Below are 15,154 nucleotides of genomic sequence, written 5' to 3' on the forward strand. Positions count from 1 at the left end.
AAAGTGTAAATTTCAGTGGTTTTTAGTATATTCACAAGTTTGTGTAACTATCGCTGCTAATTTAAGACATTTCATCACTAGAAAAAGAAACCCTATATCCATTTGCAGTCTCTCCCCATTCTTCTCTTCCTATCCTGTAGCAAACATTAATGTGTCTTTTATTTCTCTGGATTTGCCTATTTTGTACATGTTATATCAATGGAATGATATGTGGCCTTTTGTGGCTTCTTTAACTTAGCATAATGTTTTTAAGGGTCATCTATGTTATATCAGGTATCAATGTTTCACTCATCTTATGACTGAAAATATTCCATGGTATGAAATATTTCTTGTTAGTTGATGGACATTTGGGTTGTTTTAACTTATTTATTTATTTATTTAATATAATTTATTGTCAACTTGGCTAACATACAGTGTGTATAGTGTGCTCTTGGCAGTGTGCATCCCAACAAGTGCCCTCCTCAATGTCCATCATGCACTTTCCCCTCTCTTCCATCCCCCCTCAGTTTGTTCTCTGTATTTAAGAGTCTCTTATGGTTTGCCTCCTTCACTTTCTGTTTGTAACTATTTTTTTTCCCTTCCCTTCCCCCATGGTCTTCTGTTAAGTTTCTCAAGATCCACATATGAGTGAAAACATATGATATCTAACTTTTTAGCAATTTTAGTGTCAGATTGTTGAGTCATAAGTAGATGTGTATGTTCAATGTTTTGAACATATTTTCCAAAATGGCTGTGTTGTTTTACATTCTTCTCAGACATATATGAGGGTTCCAATTTCTCCACATCCTTACCAACACTTGTTAATGTATTTCTTTTTGATTATAACCATCTTAGAGGGTGTGAAGTAAAGTTTCAGAGTTTGGGGGTCATTTTTACATAATTATGATAACTGGAACATTTGGTTTGAATGAATAAAAGCTAAATTAAGAATCAGAAGATCGGGATTCATGTACCGCTTATAACTTGTAACTTGACCTTCGGCAAGTCATTTGCCTCGTGGGCTTCACATTTTTCATTTACATGATGAAGCTATTTCTTCCAGGTCTCAATATGTTTTAGTACATTTTTTATTTTCCATGCCATTGAATTCAGCTTGTCTAAATGTCCATTGAGATTCAGGTAAAATTTTGCAATGCACATTTATCTATAGCATGAAGGTGAACATGGATTAATTTCATTTTTTAAAGTTAATAGATATTGGTCCAATAATCAGTGATCAATTACATGTGATCTTGATTATAGAAAATACTGGTATAATGATAAATCTGTCATATTTAAAAATTTTTTAACGTTTATTTATTTTTGAGAGACAGAGAGAGATGGGAGTGTCGGCAGGGGAGGGGCAGAAAGATAGAGGGAGACACGGAATCCGAAGCAGGCTCCAGGCTCTGAGCTGTCAGCACAGAGCCGCATGTGGGGTTCACACTCACAAACTGTGAGAACATGACCTGAGCCAAAGTTGGAGGCTTAACCTAATGAGCCACCCAGGTGCCCCTTTATTGACCACTTAAAAAAAGAGTGCATTAGAAAGAAATCCATGTCATCTGAGCAAAGTCTACTCAGTTCAAGTTCTTAAACATCAAGGTACACTGTAACCCCCCTTTGGAATTATTCATGATTTGAAACTTAAAAAGGAAGATGGATCCAGTTATTAATAGTAACCTGGAATTTTGATCTTATTCACTTAGATGCTTTCTATCGCTTACACTATCATTTAGTTGGATTGGATATACTTTAAAGAAAAAAAATGTTGGAAAACAGTGTAGTTTAGCCTACATAAAAAGAAAATTTACTTTTCATTTCTTCTTCTTCTTTTTTTTATGTATAAAGTGACTAACGTGTCTGTAGCCTATGTCACCAGGAAAGAACTGGTGAAAAAGAAGCTTGTACATGCAGTATTCTTAAAGAATTTTGATGTGCTTCTGCTATGGTTACATGAGCTTCAGGAAGAGGACTTTTTTCTGTTATATGCTTCTCCATAGCACTTTGAACAGTACTGTACATAGAATAATTTCTTTATGAATATTTAGTCTTAAAGTACAAAAGATTTGCCTTCACTGCCTACGTTGTGATGCAAGATATTTAGTTTTACATCTAGAGCCTTGCCAAGTTAAGTCAGTAATTGTTCACTTGTTAATTGTTAATTAAAACCCTACCTATACATATTGTTGGAATGGTTAACAAAGATGAGATGATCCTGTAAATATAGCAGAATATAGTGGAATACCATTGTTAGGAGAGGTTGCAGTCAGATGCCAGACTTCTGCCGAAAGTGTCTTTCTAGTGACAAGTCGCGTGTTAGGTGTCAATTCACAGACCTAGGGTGGGTCAATCTGAATGAAATCTTAAATATAGACTTATACTTAATTTATATGTATTTAAAATGAATAAGTAAATACAAGATAATACAAGGAAAGATTGGGGATATTTCAGTTAGATGGCTGTGGCTCTTAGAATATGGCTCTATTCCTATGGCTTTATTTACTTCTGGATTAGCTGAGTTACCTATAGTCAGGGTGGGTTTTTTTTGTTGTTGTTGTTGATGTTGTGCAGGGTTGCTGAAGTTAACATGGTGTGTTATATTGTACTTCAGAGTATAAAGGGGGACTTAAAACTAACCATTGAGATTTTATCCTCTTACAGCTTTAGAGAAGTCCAAAATAGAATACACCTGCAGGAGAATGTAACTGAATTCCATTAAGTAATCATCTGCCAATATTTGAATTTTGAGAGGATGGTATTAAATGTCTTGTTAATTTAACTATGCTCATAACACCAAGTTCTGAAAGTGTGTTGAAATAATGTTAAGATAAATATGAAATAATTCAAACTAGCATCAGAGACAGTTTGAAACATAAATGAAAAACAGCACACAAATCTATGTAGCCTGTTTATATCACCCCAAAGATTTAGATAAGGAAAAACAAACATAACCTTTTCAGCTGTTTCTCATAAGGGAAAAAAGAAATGAAACATTTGATTATAATTGTTTTAATGAGCTGTGATTCAAACTGATGAAGTTGCAGTGGTTTGGGTAAAAAGTATTCTGTTAATGAGCTTTTATTTCTGTCCAAGTCTTTAAGATATAAAACTCTCCAAGAATAAAGTTTAGTGGCAAAGCAGTATTTACTTTCTGAAAATTAAAATCTCTAATATTTATCTGCTTTATTTTCAACAAACATACTTATCAATTATGGGTACTAGCATAGAACAGAGAGCTCAAAGTATACAAACAAAACTGTACAATGGACACAATATATTTATGTTACTAGTTTTCACACTGAACTTTAGCTACAAGGTAAGCTTCATTGCCTGATATTTGAGTCTCTTAGTTTTTAAAAATAATTCATATCTAATATTTTAAGTGCAGGCGTGTACAGAGTAGTCAAAAAGTTCTTCCACATGAAACAGTAAAATAACCATGTTCTTTTAAAGTAGAACGTTACAAACTGATACTTGTTTGGGATATCTACTGTCACTTCCTTACTGATGCATGTTTCCAAAAGGAGCACTCTATCTGAAGAAATAAGGTGTGGTGAACAGATGTCTGCTATTGATTACAACTTTTTAACATGACTCAAAACAAAGCGATGTAGGAATTAACATTCAATCTTATTACAAATTACAAAAGACCAAATATGGCCAATTTGCCTTCACATTAGAATCTTAAGAAGTTGTCGATGAGAAACAGAAAAGAAAGGTAATTGTGAAGGGTTAATGTAAGAGATTCTGTTTAGGTGATCATGAAGTTTGGTAAGACTGCTATTGAGGGTCATTGATTTGTTCAAGTGTCACTAACAGTACAGTCCCAAACTAAAGTTAATTATCAGTAGTGGAGAAAATAGTTTGAATTTTGAACTTCTACACATAGCCAACTCGTGTAACCTCAAAATTTCAGCTGGCTAATGGCAGTGTTCTTTTTTTTTTTTTTTTAGTATCTCTCTCTCTCTCTCTCTCTCTCTCTCTCTCTCACACACACACACACACACACACACAATCATTTTTTAACCCAGCTTTGCAGTGCGAAATAGAACAATTTGGGAAACTGTTAAGAACAGCAAGCCAATGCCTCAAAACTTCTCTCTTTAACCAATTTTCTTTTCCCATTGTATCTCAGCTTCAAAAGTTTAGGCAGACCCTTGGATTCCTTGTTATTATAAATGTTTAGATATTGAAACAGTTTACTTACAAACCTAATATATTGCCAAGAAGCTGACAAATAGAAGAGGAAATTTTATTTGTTAATTCCTGTAGCTATGTACATCATGATTCACAAGCAAAAACAATTTTACAAATAGACTTATCAATGCTTTAAAAGCCAGATGAGGAATAATGGCAGTAATAACAACAACAACAATAACAACAACGACAACAATAATGACAATAGCAGCTAATAGCTTTTGTTTGCTTACATTATGCTACATTCTGGTCTGAGCACTTTAGATATATTATCTAATTTCATCATCACAAGAATATTACAAAGATTATGTTTTAATCTTATTTTACTAGTGGGGAGAATGTGGCAATGAAAAGTTAAGTAGCTTACCTAAAGCCAACAGCAAATGTCAAATTGGAGTATCCTAACAGAGGGAAAGATTAATTTGGGGGTAACAAGGCAATTAAGCTAATCGCATAGTTACTTTATTCAGCTGAAAATGAGTTAACAAAATGATGTTTCTAGTATATGTTTTTTGATTATTTACTACATGTAAGAAAACCGATAGATATTACGTAGTATATACTGTATTTCTAAAATTTCCAAAATAATAGAAATTCATTTATTTATTCACTTAACAAATATTTATTGAGCCATTAGTATCACCTACCAGGACAGTAAATTTCCTGTCCTAATTGAGGCATTCTAGTATTATCATATTATACATATCACTCAGCAACTTCTCTTAAAATTATTTTTAGATTAATCCATACACACATAAATAAAATTCTTCTGTATTTCTTTCTGATAGTTACAATACCATCATATAAATATACCAAAACTGATCGGTCCCATTATTCATTAACATGAAGATATTTATCAATTTTGTATTATTGCAAAGGTTGCATCTAAGATGCATGTCTCCTTGTGTCTATGTGTGAGAATTTTTGTGTGATGTGTATATTTATCTATTTGTCTGCGTAAGCTATTTGTGCTGCCATAGAGAGCTACCTCCAAATCTTAGTGGCTTAACACAAAAGAAATTTGTGTCTTGCTCATATAAAATCTTTTACGGACTCAGGTGACTCCCCAGGGCAGCTTTCCTCATGTATTTGGCTCAGCATTCCCCAGATTGCCTTGATCTTATGTTCCCTACACATTAGCATATGCTTCCAAGATCATCTTGGCAAGGCAAGTAGGAGCTTGGAGGCCTTACTCTCACAATTATATATCCAGTAACATGTGACACCCATTTCTGTCTCTCAGTTATTAGCCAGAACTAGCCCCACCTAAAGACAAGGGGACTGAGGAGTATAATCCCTCTATATACCTAGGGAGAGGAAAGAATAGTTTATATTCACAACCTAGTCATGGAATTGCCTTGTCATGGGGTAAACACATTCAATATTTATCAGGTATTGGCAAATTCCTCCCCAGGGAGATAACTTCAAGTTTACATTCCCATCAGATGGATAAAAGAATCCCTCTTTCCCCAAAGATTCACCTGGGCTTTGATACTGTTAGACTTTGTAGTTTCTGGCCAATCTGATGTGTGTATATTGTTAATTCATTATTTTAATTTGTACTTCCCTGGCGACTAGTAAGTTTGAGCATTTGCTAAAGGTTTCTGAAGTAGAAATCTACCTAGAGAGTTTGCCTTTAGGGAGGAAAGGAGTGAAATGGGAATAAGGGGTGGCTATAGACGACTTTAAGTTTGTCTGCATTGCTTTATTTCTTTAAAATATGGCATAAAAACCACAGAAAAATGTGGGTGGTTGTTAATTTTAAATAAAGATATGTTAATAGGAGTCTTGCTTTTTTTGATTCCCACATTATAAAGAAAGCTTAACATTTTAATTGTTTTTTTTTTATTCAGTCTCTTATCTCCATGGTTGGTACTGTATTTTCTTGTAACCCTGGTGACAAGACATGTCTAGATTCCCAATAAGTGCTCTTGAGACTTGGTACCTTTGTTCAGCTTCAGCTTAACTAATCCTTTTGGGGTTTGGCCATCAGGAGAAAGAACATACTTGCTTTAATTCAAGTGAAAGTGAAATCATATCTTGAGAACCCATAAATGTGAGATTCTGTGACAAAAAGTCAAGTTTATCTTTCAGAAATCGGAGCTAGAGAAGGAACATTTACAGAGAAAGCATCTCGCTGTATTTGCCATCTTAAAAAGTAAATATATAATGATTTGCAATTTGGATAGTTTATTTAGGTACTTTTTTTAAAGTTCATTTATTTATATTGGGAGGGGGGGAGAGGGACAGCTAGAGGGAGAGAGAGAATATGTAGGTAATTATTTTTAATGTCCTTTTGATTTACACATGTGTCTTTAGAAGGAAAATGTAACCACTTCAATCTCAACATTACAGGTTAATTCAGCTAATTGGGATGCTTCTCAGGTAAATATATTCTTTATTATGTAGTCTTAATTTCTTTGTCATTGAGTTTGAATCCAAAATGTATCGACCTCTTATTTTCCCAAGAGAACTTTTGTTTTAGTAATGGATTGATTTTTTGTGAAACATACTTTCATACTGGTTGATTTTAAGAATTTTTTAATTGTTTTTCATTAAGCAATATACCCTGAATTCTGACTCAATAGGTTTATTTTTTGTTTTCCTATGGCTTTTTGTTTCTAGAGTTTCAATGTATGCTGTCGACATCTGACCTGAAGAAGAAATTTGGCCTTACATCTTAGAATTTTAAATAAAGGCACTGGGTTTTGGAGTTAAACTTCTTTTCTTTTTTTCTTATCTGTGAACATTCCCAGAGTTTAATTCTTGGCCATTTCTCTTTCCTTTTTATATACTTTCCCTGGATCAACTATGACTCATGGTTTTGACTTTCACTTCCATGTTGAGGGCCTTCCTCTTCACAGAACGTCTTCTATTTATAATTTGGTTAGGTTCCAAAAGGTTGGTTTAAGTCTGTTTGCAAAGTGACACTTAAAATGAATAACTGCTAACACCCTCTGATGGTACTAGGCAGAGTTGATTATTTTTTTCCTCTCTTTCTGGCTCCTAGCTTTGTTTGAGTCATAAGAGAAACTTTTATTCCATTTACCCCAGCTTCAGAGGTCTGCATCTCAATTGCTATGGGGACTTGTTCCCTTGGTGGATTGTCTGTCTCCTCAATCTAAACGTATTAAAGTTTGAAATCACTTTCTTCCCAAACAAACTATGACTTTCTCCTTTGTAAAAAAAAAATGGTACCACTGAAGTCACCAGAACTCAAGGTCTATACCCTCCTATCATTTTAATCTCATACATTTATTTTCATCAAATGCTGTTTATTCTTTCCCTAAACTTTCTCTGATGTCTGTACATTCTTGGCTATTAACACTATGAATAAACTAGTTTCAAAACTAATAATCATGTGCCTTGAAGATTATAGCAGAGTGCTTTCTACTCTCAAGTTCTCTAGAGTCCTTGTTTCATCTACATACTACCACTTCATTGCCTTCCTCCAGCTTTCCACGCCAGTCCTCGGCTCAGTGATGGGCACTGGTCCACACTTTATTTAGTAGGTAATATTCCAGATTCTCAAAATGGCATCAAGTTGCAGAATAATCTGGTTTCATGCTAATAGCTAAAATTTAGTTTCTATCTTTCTAGAGAGAATCCTGCATTCCATTAAATTAAGACATTTCCTCACAGATGCAGCCTGAACATTCTCTACTCCAAGTTTTTACTATTAGGACTGGCCCTGGATTTCCATTTCCTCTTTGCTCATATAAAACTTGCTGATATTTCAAAAATATAACTTAGGTTTAACTGCCTCCTGAAATCCTTCTTTAACATCTTCCATTTTCAATGATCCCCCATTTAAAAAATCTTTTTATTAGAAAGATAATGCACATTAAAAATAGAAAATTTCAAAAGTCCAAAAAAGCTTCAAAAAGTTAAAAAAATATACACCTAAGTATCATCTAATGCTGTCTTGCTGACTTTGACTTTCATCATTATTTTGATGATTCTTCTTTTGAGCTTGAAATATGTCTTAAAACTCAGTTTCAGTTTCCTACCTTCAATTGCACACAGAATTTTCCCACCTAGATATTCATAAACTCAAACACTATTACAATTTGTTATATTTTCCTCCAGCCTTTTTTAAAATGCATTTTTGTGTGTTTAGTACTTTTGTACCATAATGTTAGGAAAAACGTTAAACAAAACTTTTGATGCCTATATATCATTCTAATATATAAATCTGCCTTACATTTCACTATAATTATATATCTTTATTTTAAATATATATTATTTATTGTTATACATGATACTGAGAAGAGCATTTTTAGATATAAATCTTTGTCCAATTTCAGATGATGTTTTTAGGTTAATTTAGAAATGAAATCATTGGGTGGAAGGTATAAAAATTTCATAGTTAAAAAAACTCAGATTGTCAAATTGCTTTCCAAGACAGTTTTACTAATTCATAATCCCAAATCAAGATTCCCTAAGAGAGTGTCTGCATTTATGTGATGAAATAGTGACTGAACAGTCTGCTTTTTCTAATGAAATTTTAGTTCAATCTATTTTATTAAAATATTTTTTTAATGTTTATTTTTGAGAGAGAGAGAGAGAGAGACAGAGTTGAGTGTGAGAGGGACAGAGTTAGAGAGAGAGAGAGAGACCCAGAATCCAAAACACGCTCCAGGCTCTAATCTGTCAGCACAGAGCCTGACGCTGGGCTTGAATTTGGGAACAGTGAGATCATGACCTGAGCCGAAGTCAGACTCCCAACTGACTGAGCCACCCACGTGCCCCTATTTTATTTTTTAAATGAGATTTTTAAGTGGCTAATGGTAGTATAACTTTAGGAAAGTTATTTAATCTGTCTAGTTCCTGGGATCCTCTCTAAAGTTGAGAATGTCATAGTATCTACCTCGTGGGTTTGTTATGAGGATTTAATGTACAGGAAATATTTTGCATGCTGCAAACATAAAATGCATATCCAACAAGTGGTAGTCAGTAGGATTATAAATGTCTATGTATTACACAAATTATTACTCCTTTTATATATTTTTTTTAAATTTAGACTTCCTATATTTGCTAGCAAGAAGGAATTTCCAAAACGGTTTCTTTAATTTAATGCTAACCATTGCACACATTAAAAAAAAACTCTTTATTTAGATTCAAGTTAGTTAACATAGTATTGGGTTCAGGAGTAGAACTCAGTGGTTCTTCACTTACATATAACACCTAGTGCTCATGAGAACAAGTGCCCTCTTTGTTAATGCCCATCACCCATTTAGCCCATTCCCCCCGCCCACCTCCCCTCCAGCAACCCTCAGTTTGTTCTCTATAGTTAAGGGTCTCTTATGGTCTGCTTCTCTCTCTTTTTATCCTATTAATAGAGATGACCCAAACAGTAAAGTAGAGACGCCTTTAAATTATTATAGGTTTCATTGCTCTATCGCTCAGGCCACATGTCCTCTTCCCCTTGAAAAGTGTCCAAACCCCTAGAGGTACCATCAGTCAGCACCTCATCACTCTTCTTGCAATAGTTCCACACAGAAAAATGTGCAAGTGTTAAAATTAAACTCCAGCAGAAGATGATAATGATGCATGTCTAGGTTTGTGGAACCTAAAGATCATACAATTTTAGAACAATTTTTAAAGGAAAATACTAAGAATTATGAATTACAAAATTGCCACCTTCCCTGCCAGATCCTTGCAAAAGGATGAGAAGAGGACTAAAGTTAGGTTAGCTTCATGGGAAATCAACTAGGGCTCCTTTGTGCACCCTACCGCACTTTGCAGAGTACCTTTCCCACAACAGGTGCTCAAATACACATTTGTTGACTTGAATAGGAATTGGGGCTTGAATAGGAATTAAAGAACTATCACACATGCTTTGATATTGTATATAGATAAAAAGGTTAGCTGTATTCATAGTGATCCCCACATAGCAGTGATGTAGAAATTTAAATCTGCTGATAGCATGTTAAATATACAGTGCAAAATCCACCCTTGGGTAGTATCCTTCAGATACCCATTATAGCCCCTTGAGGTAGAGACTGCAAAGAGAATACACCCAGCTCTAACAAAACGTATTTTGTTCCTGCTAACCTCACAATTTGAGATGCCCATTTTTTTTTTATGTTTTTCCTCTCTAAAATTATTCTAGTGGAAATAGAGAAATTGGCTGCCAGTTTCATTGATAGAATTAAAAACTGATCAAAGGTTTTAATCATCACTAACAGTATTTTAATGCTTAAAGAGACTTGCTGCCTTCAATAAGGGACCACTTTTCAAACTCTTTTGCGGATGTGGGACACCTGAAGATTAAGTCTGTAAGATCGTTGCCTGGCAGGTTAGGCCCTGTCACTAGAAATAAAAACAGTTCTCATGTATTATGAAATGCAGACAGGTGAGTCCTGTTTGTAGTTTTCATTGCTGAAGGACAACAACAGCAACCAAAGTGAGGTGAATTTATAGTACTTACTGGTATATGCTAAATGTGCCTATTGGAAAGACAAAACTACTTTATTTTTTAAAATTTTATTTATTTACTTTTTAAATTGTATTCAAATTCAAGTTAGCTAACATACAGTGTAGTCTTGGCTTCAGGAGTAGAACTCAGTGATTCATCTCTTACATATGACATCCAGTGCTCATCCCAACAAGTAACCTTCTTAATGCCCATCACGCGTTTAACCCATCCCCCCACCCACCTCCCCTCCTTCAGCAATCCTCAGTTAGTTCTCTAAGAGTCTCTTACAGTTTTCCTCCCTCTCTGTTTTTATCTTATTTAGCAGGGTGAGTTTGAGATGAGTTGGTTTCTGTGTCCGGCTGTGGCTGTGTTGTAACCAAGCTTCTTTGGAAACTAAGGTTTCCTCACGCTACGCTGCTACAGTCATAGTGACATTAATTGTTGCCCTTGCATGAAGTCCACTTCTTGTTTATTCCTTAACAAAAAGAACTTCACTTTAGAGTATGTATCTGCATCTTTCATAGCTACTGAGCCTCTCTTTCACCTGAACACCTTGTTGAGAACTATTTAGGAGCCTGGCTTCATACTTCCTTTACATTAAAGAACAAAATGTTCCCGGCACGATAATTCTGCTTAGGAATGGATAGATTCTCACATACTTAAATTCTGAAAGGTACACGAGATGGTCTGTTCTAAACGACAGGTTGCCATGGTTACATTCTTCTGTGGCTCAGATGGGGATAGGGGCCAATTATCAAGTTTTGTTTGGTTGATTTTAAGTAGTTTGTTACCTGGATACTCAACAAATAAGAAAACTGGAAAAAAAAGACTCATTTTCTTCTCCCCTAGAAAGGTAACAGTCATCATGGAAAAAAAAACCCACCCAAATTCCAAACAACATGGTAAATTATTTACTTCAGATAAAGTGTTTCTAAATTGTTGACTTTATTTAGAAACTAACGCAAGGCCTGTGAACAGAGATAGCTTTGATTCTATGAATTGGATTTTTGTTAACTCTGTTGATCCTATAATACCAGCTTTAAATAATTTGCCTCCTTTCCAAATTTGCCTTGTGCTTTTCAAATTTGTAGGTGTGTGTATTTCAATAGTTATTCCTTTTGTCAGTTTTGCTGCTTGGCCTCCCCCCTCCCTCCCATGGTGGAAACGAGATTGTTAATTAATGATATTCCAGAGGCAATGTCTGGAGTGACTATTGGAAAACCCTCCTTAATTAACAAAATGATAAATTCCCCACTGCAGCAGTGCTGCTGCGAAGTTCATCTCTGTCATTCAAAATCCATGATTCTAAAACATCCTCCGACATTTTGGTGAGGATGTTGGGCACTTAAAGTCTGGGTCTTTTATCAAAGGTTCCATGGCAAGCTGGGGAAGGAGAAATGAAGAGTGAAAAGGAGAGAGAAGAACTGGACAAAATTAAAATGCTATTCTGTCATTGTGATAGTTCGTATGGGCACTGACAGGAGAGCATTTTAATTTTGTCAAGTGTGTCTGCTACTCATTTATTCCATCTCCTGCTTGTTATCGAAGTTTCAGATTAAATGTAAAGATATGAATGTATTGCCATAATAAATTTATAAGTGGATATTTAAAGAGCAAAGATTTGAATGACACAAATGAACCTCAGTGTAGCAGTAAAGTAGATAGGATTTGTAGAAAGATGCCACAGAAGTCAGAAATGACTGCTGGAATCGCCTTAATTAAAAAAAAAAAAAACAAAACTTGAGCTGCATGAACAACCACAGAAGGTATCTAATATGAAATTAGGCTTACTTTACATTATTTATGCCACTCTAAAATAATCTAATAAAAGCTTTAGAAAATCTGATTAAACTGTATTATTCAAATGCAAGGCAAATGCTTAGATAATGGATAACTAAGCTGTTAAATTTGGGGGCAGAAGGTAAGATTCCAGGCAAAGTTAAAGCAGCATGAAATTTTTAAAGTATGGATTTATTTGTAAGGTATCTATAAAGCATAATTAATTTTTGAAGTTATATTTTCTTAAGTGATTAGTAATCCTGATATAATAAATTGTACAGGTAACCCTTTCTAAGGATGCCTTATTTTACTCCCCATAAGAGGCTTGGTATTTGTTCAGATGTGACAGCAAAACCACAACCTATGACACTCTTAAGGGGTTTGCATAACATTGGTATTCATCATATTAAGAGAGAAAGTGACGTGACGCAAGGAGGCACTCAGCTGCCATTATATGACGCATAGTTAGGACCCAGAGTACAGGGCTGGGAAGAAGTAATGGGGAGTTAAAATAGGACACAAGGATAACTTATTTGACATGATCCTGAGCAGACCTGACTTTTGTAATGACACTCAAACAGCAGATAACCCTGAAGGCAATCTGAAAAAGAAGAATAAGGTGGTCATACTAGCAGATATGAAAGATGAGTAAGCTTTTCTAAAATGTCTGAACCACTATTGAAAACATGTCCTTCGATTGTGACCACTACTTCTTTTTTCTTATGCCTGCTGCCTTCCGGCTAATATAAGGATTCACTTTTGCTTATCTGCTTTAACACAGAAGAACCCCAGTGAGGATTAAGTTATAAAGATTGCAAAGAAGAGGGAAAAAACGCATACAAAAATAGCAATGGAAGTTTCAGAATCATAGCATGAGAAGGACCTTGTTTAGGCTGCTGTCCTGATTTTATCCAAGTAAATATCACTTTCAAGATATTACCTGACTTGAACTTAAATGCAGAAGGATAAATGATAAAATTCTTCACTTAGGCTCAGATCCAGTGTTTTGTTTTCAGTTGAGAATAAATAGTAAACCTTAGAAGCAGTTCATTCAGTTACTCTAATACTTAAAAAAAAATACTTACAGGACTAATACAGATCGTGCTTTTAGTAGTCCCATTCAGTAAGTTGAGGTGAAGAGAGAATGTCGGACACTTTAGCAAATGACCAATGGCAACAGATTTTGCCTAATAAGTAGATTGTATGTGGTAGATGACCTATCAAACTTTCAAATAATTAAATTAGATTTTATTAGAAAGTCAAGTTAATATTAAGCATTGTTACTTTTTTTCCTTTGGAGAGAGAGAGAAAGAAAGAGCATGCATATGTATGAGAGAGTGGGAGCAGGGGAGGGGCAGAAGGAGAGGAAGAATCTTAAGTAGGCTCCATGGGGCTCAATCTCATGACTGTGAGATCATGACCTGAGCCAAAATCAACAGTCTGACTGAGCCATCCAGGCACCCCAAGCATCGTTACTTTTTTAACTAGAAGTTATTGATTACATAACTGCTCATACAAAGTGGGAAAACTCATTTTATATATGGCACAGATCTTTGATAAATAATATATAAAACTGAGATTTCCAAAATGTGGTATGTAGCAGGGTCACAATTCATAAATTGCAACTGAATTGTGTGGTCTGTAAGTCATCTTTCTCAGGACTACCCCCATCACTGAGTAGTGTGCAGGGAGCCATGGTGGGAAGAAATCTTGACAATCAGTGGTCTCCTGGCCTCTTCATATTTAAGGCAGTGTCTTTTATAATAATACCAGTCCTTTGGATTTCCTCTTCCATCCCCAGAGAGATAGAGGTAGATTGGGGTAGATTGATAGCAATGAGCATAGTGTGAGTAGTCCCATATGGCCTCAATGGTTGTTATGAAGGAAGCCACTACTAAAGTCCACGGTCCCAGTTCACTAAAATTTCTTTTCTTAAAAATTTATCCATTTATTTATTTATTTATTTATTTATTTATTTATTTATTTATTTATAAAGGCAGGCTTCCACATGCAGCACATCATTTGGATGTATCTTGAGTATTAGAAGCTTGACTACCCTATGATTTACTACAAATGAACCTTGAGAGCCTGTTTGGAGGTTCTAACAGGGGAGCGCAACTGCTTATATACCCTTGACCAAAGAATGGTCCTCCTTTACCAGGGAAGGTCATCCTCTTCGACCGAGGGTGCAGCTTTGGGAAGGATGCACATGGAGCAGTGAGGGAGGAAGGGGACACCTGCCTAGCTAGCCAGATCAGCCGAATCGACCCTGGTGATACATGGGGTGACAGATGTTGCAGCCAGATCGCCTTCACATCCTAAAATTTCTTGATCATGATCCTAGGCCTCTGCTATGTCACCATTCCCCTCAGAATCCATCCCCATCACCCCTTACCGAGGCATGCATAAGCCCCTACACAACAGACCACCAGTAACTAGGAGCAGTGTCTCTGGCTCATGTCTTTAGCCCCCTCTCTTTATCCATGTTGACTATCTTCCCTCCTCCATTCTCCCCAAGACTTGCAACTTTGTAATGTTCCCAAATTTCCCCATAGAGATTTAGTTTCCATAGGCCCCTCCTCAGGTTTGACTCCTTTTTGCTCCACCTCTGGCTCTCATCTTGATTCTCACTCCACTAGGGCCACCAGGGGAGGGCTTTCTACTTTATCTTACTATGTGGAAATAATTTACCATAAGTCATTATATTAAGGTTTTCCAGAGAGACAGAATCAATAGTATCTCTCACTCCCTCTCCCTCTCTCTAACTCTAGTCTT

This window comes from Panthera onca, chromosome A1, assembly GCF_046562875.1.
Source record: "Panthera onca isolate mPanOnc1 chromosome A1, mPanOnc1 haplotype 2, whole genome shotgun sequence".
Classification (NCBI taxonomy): Eukaryota; Metazoa; Chordata; class Mammalia; order Carnivora; family Felidae; genus Panthera; species Panthera onca.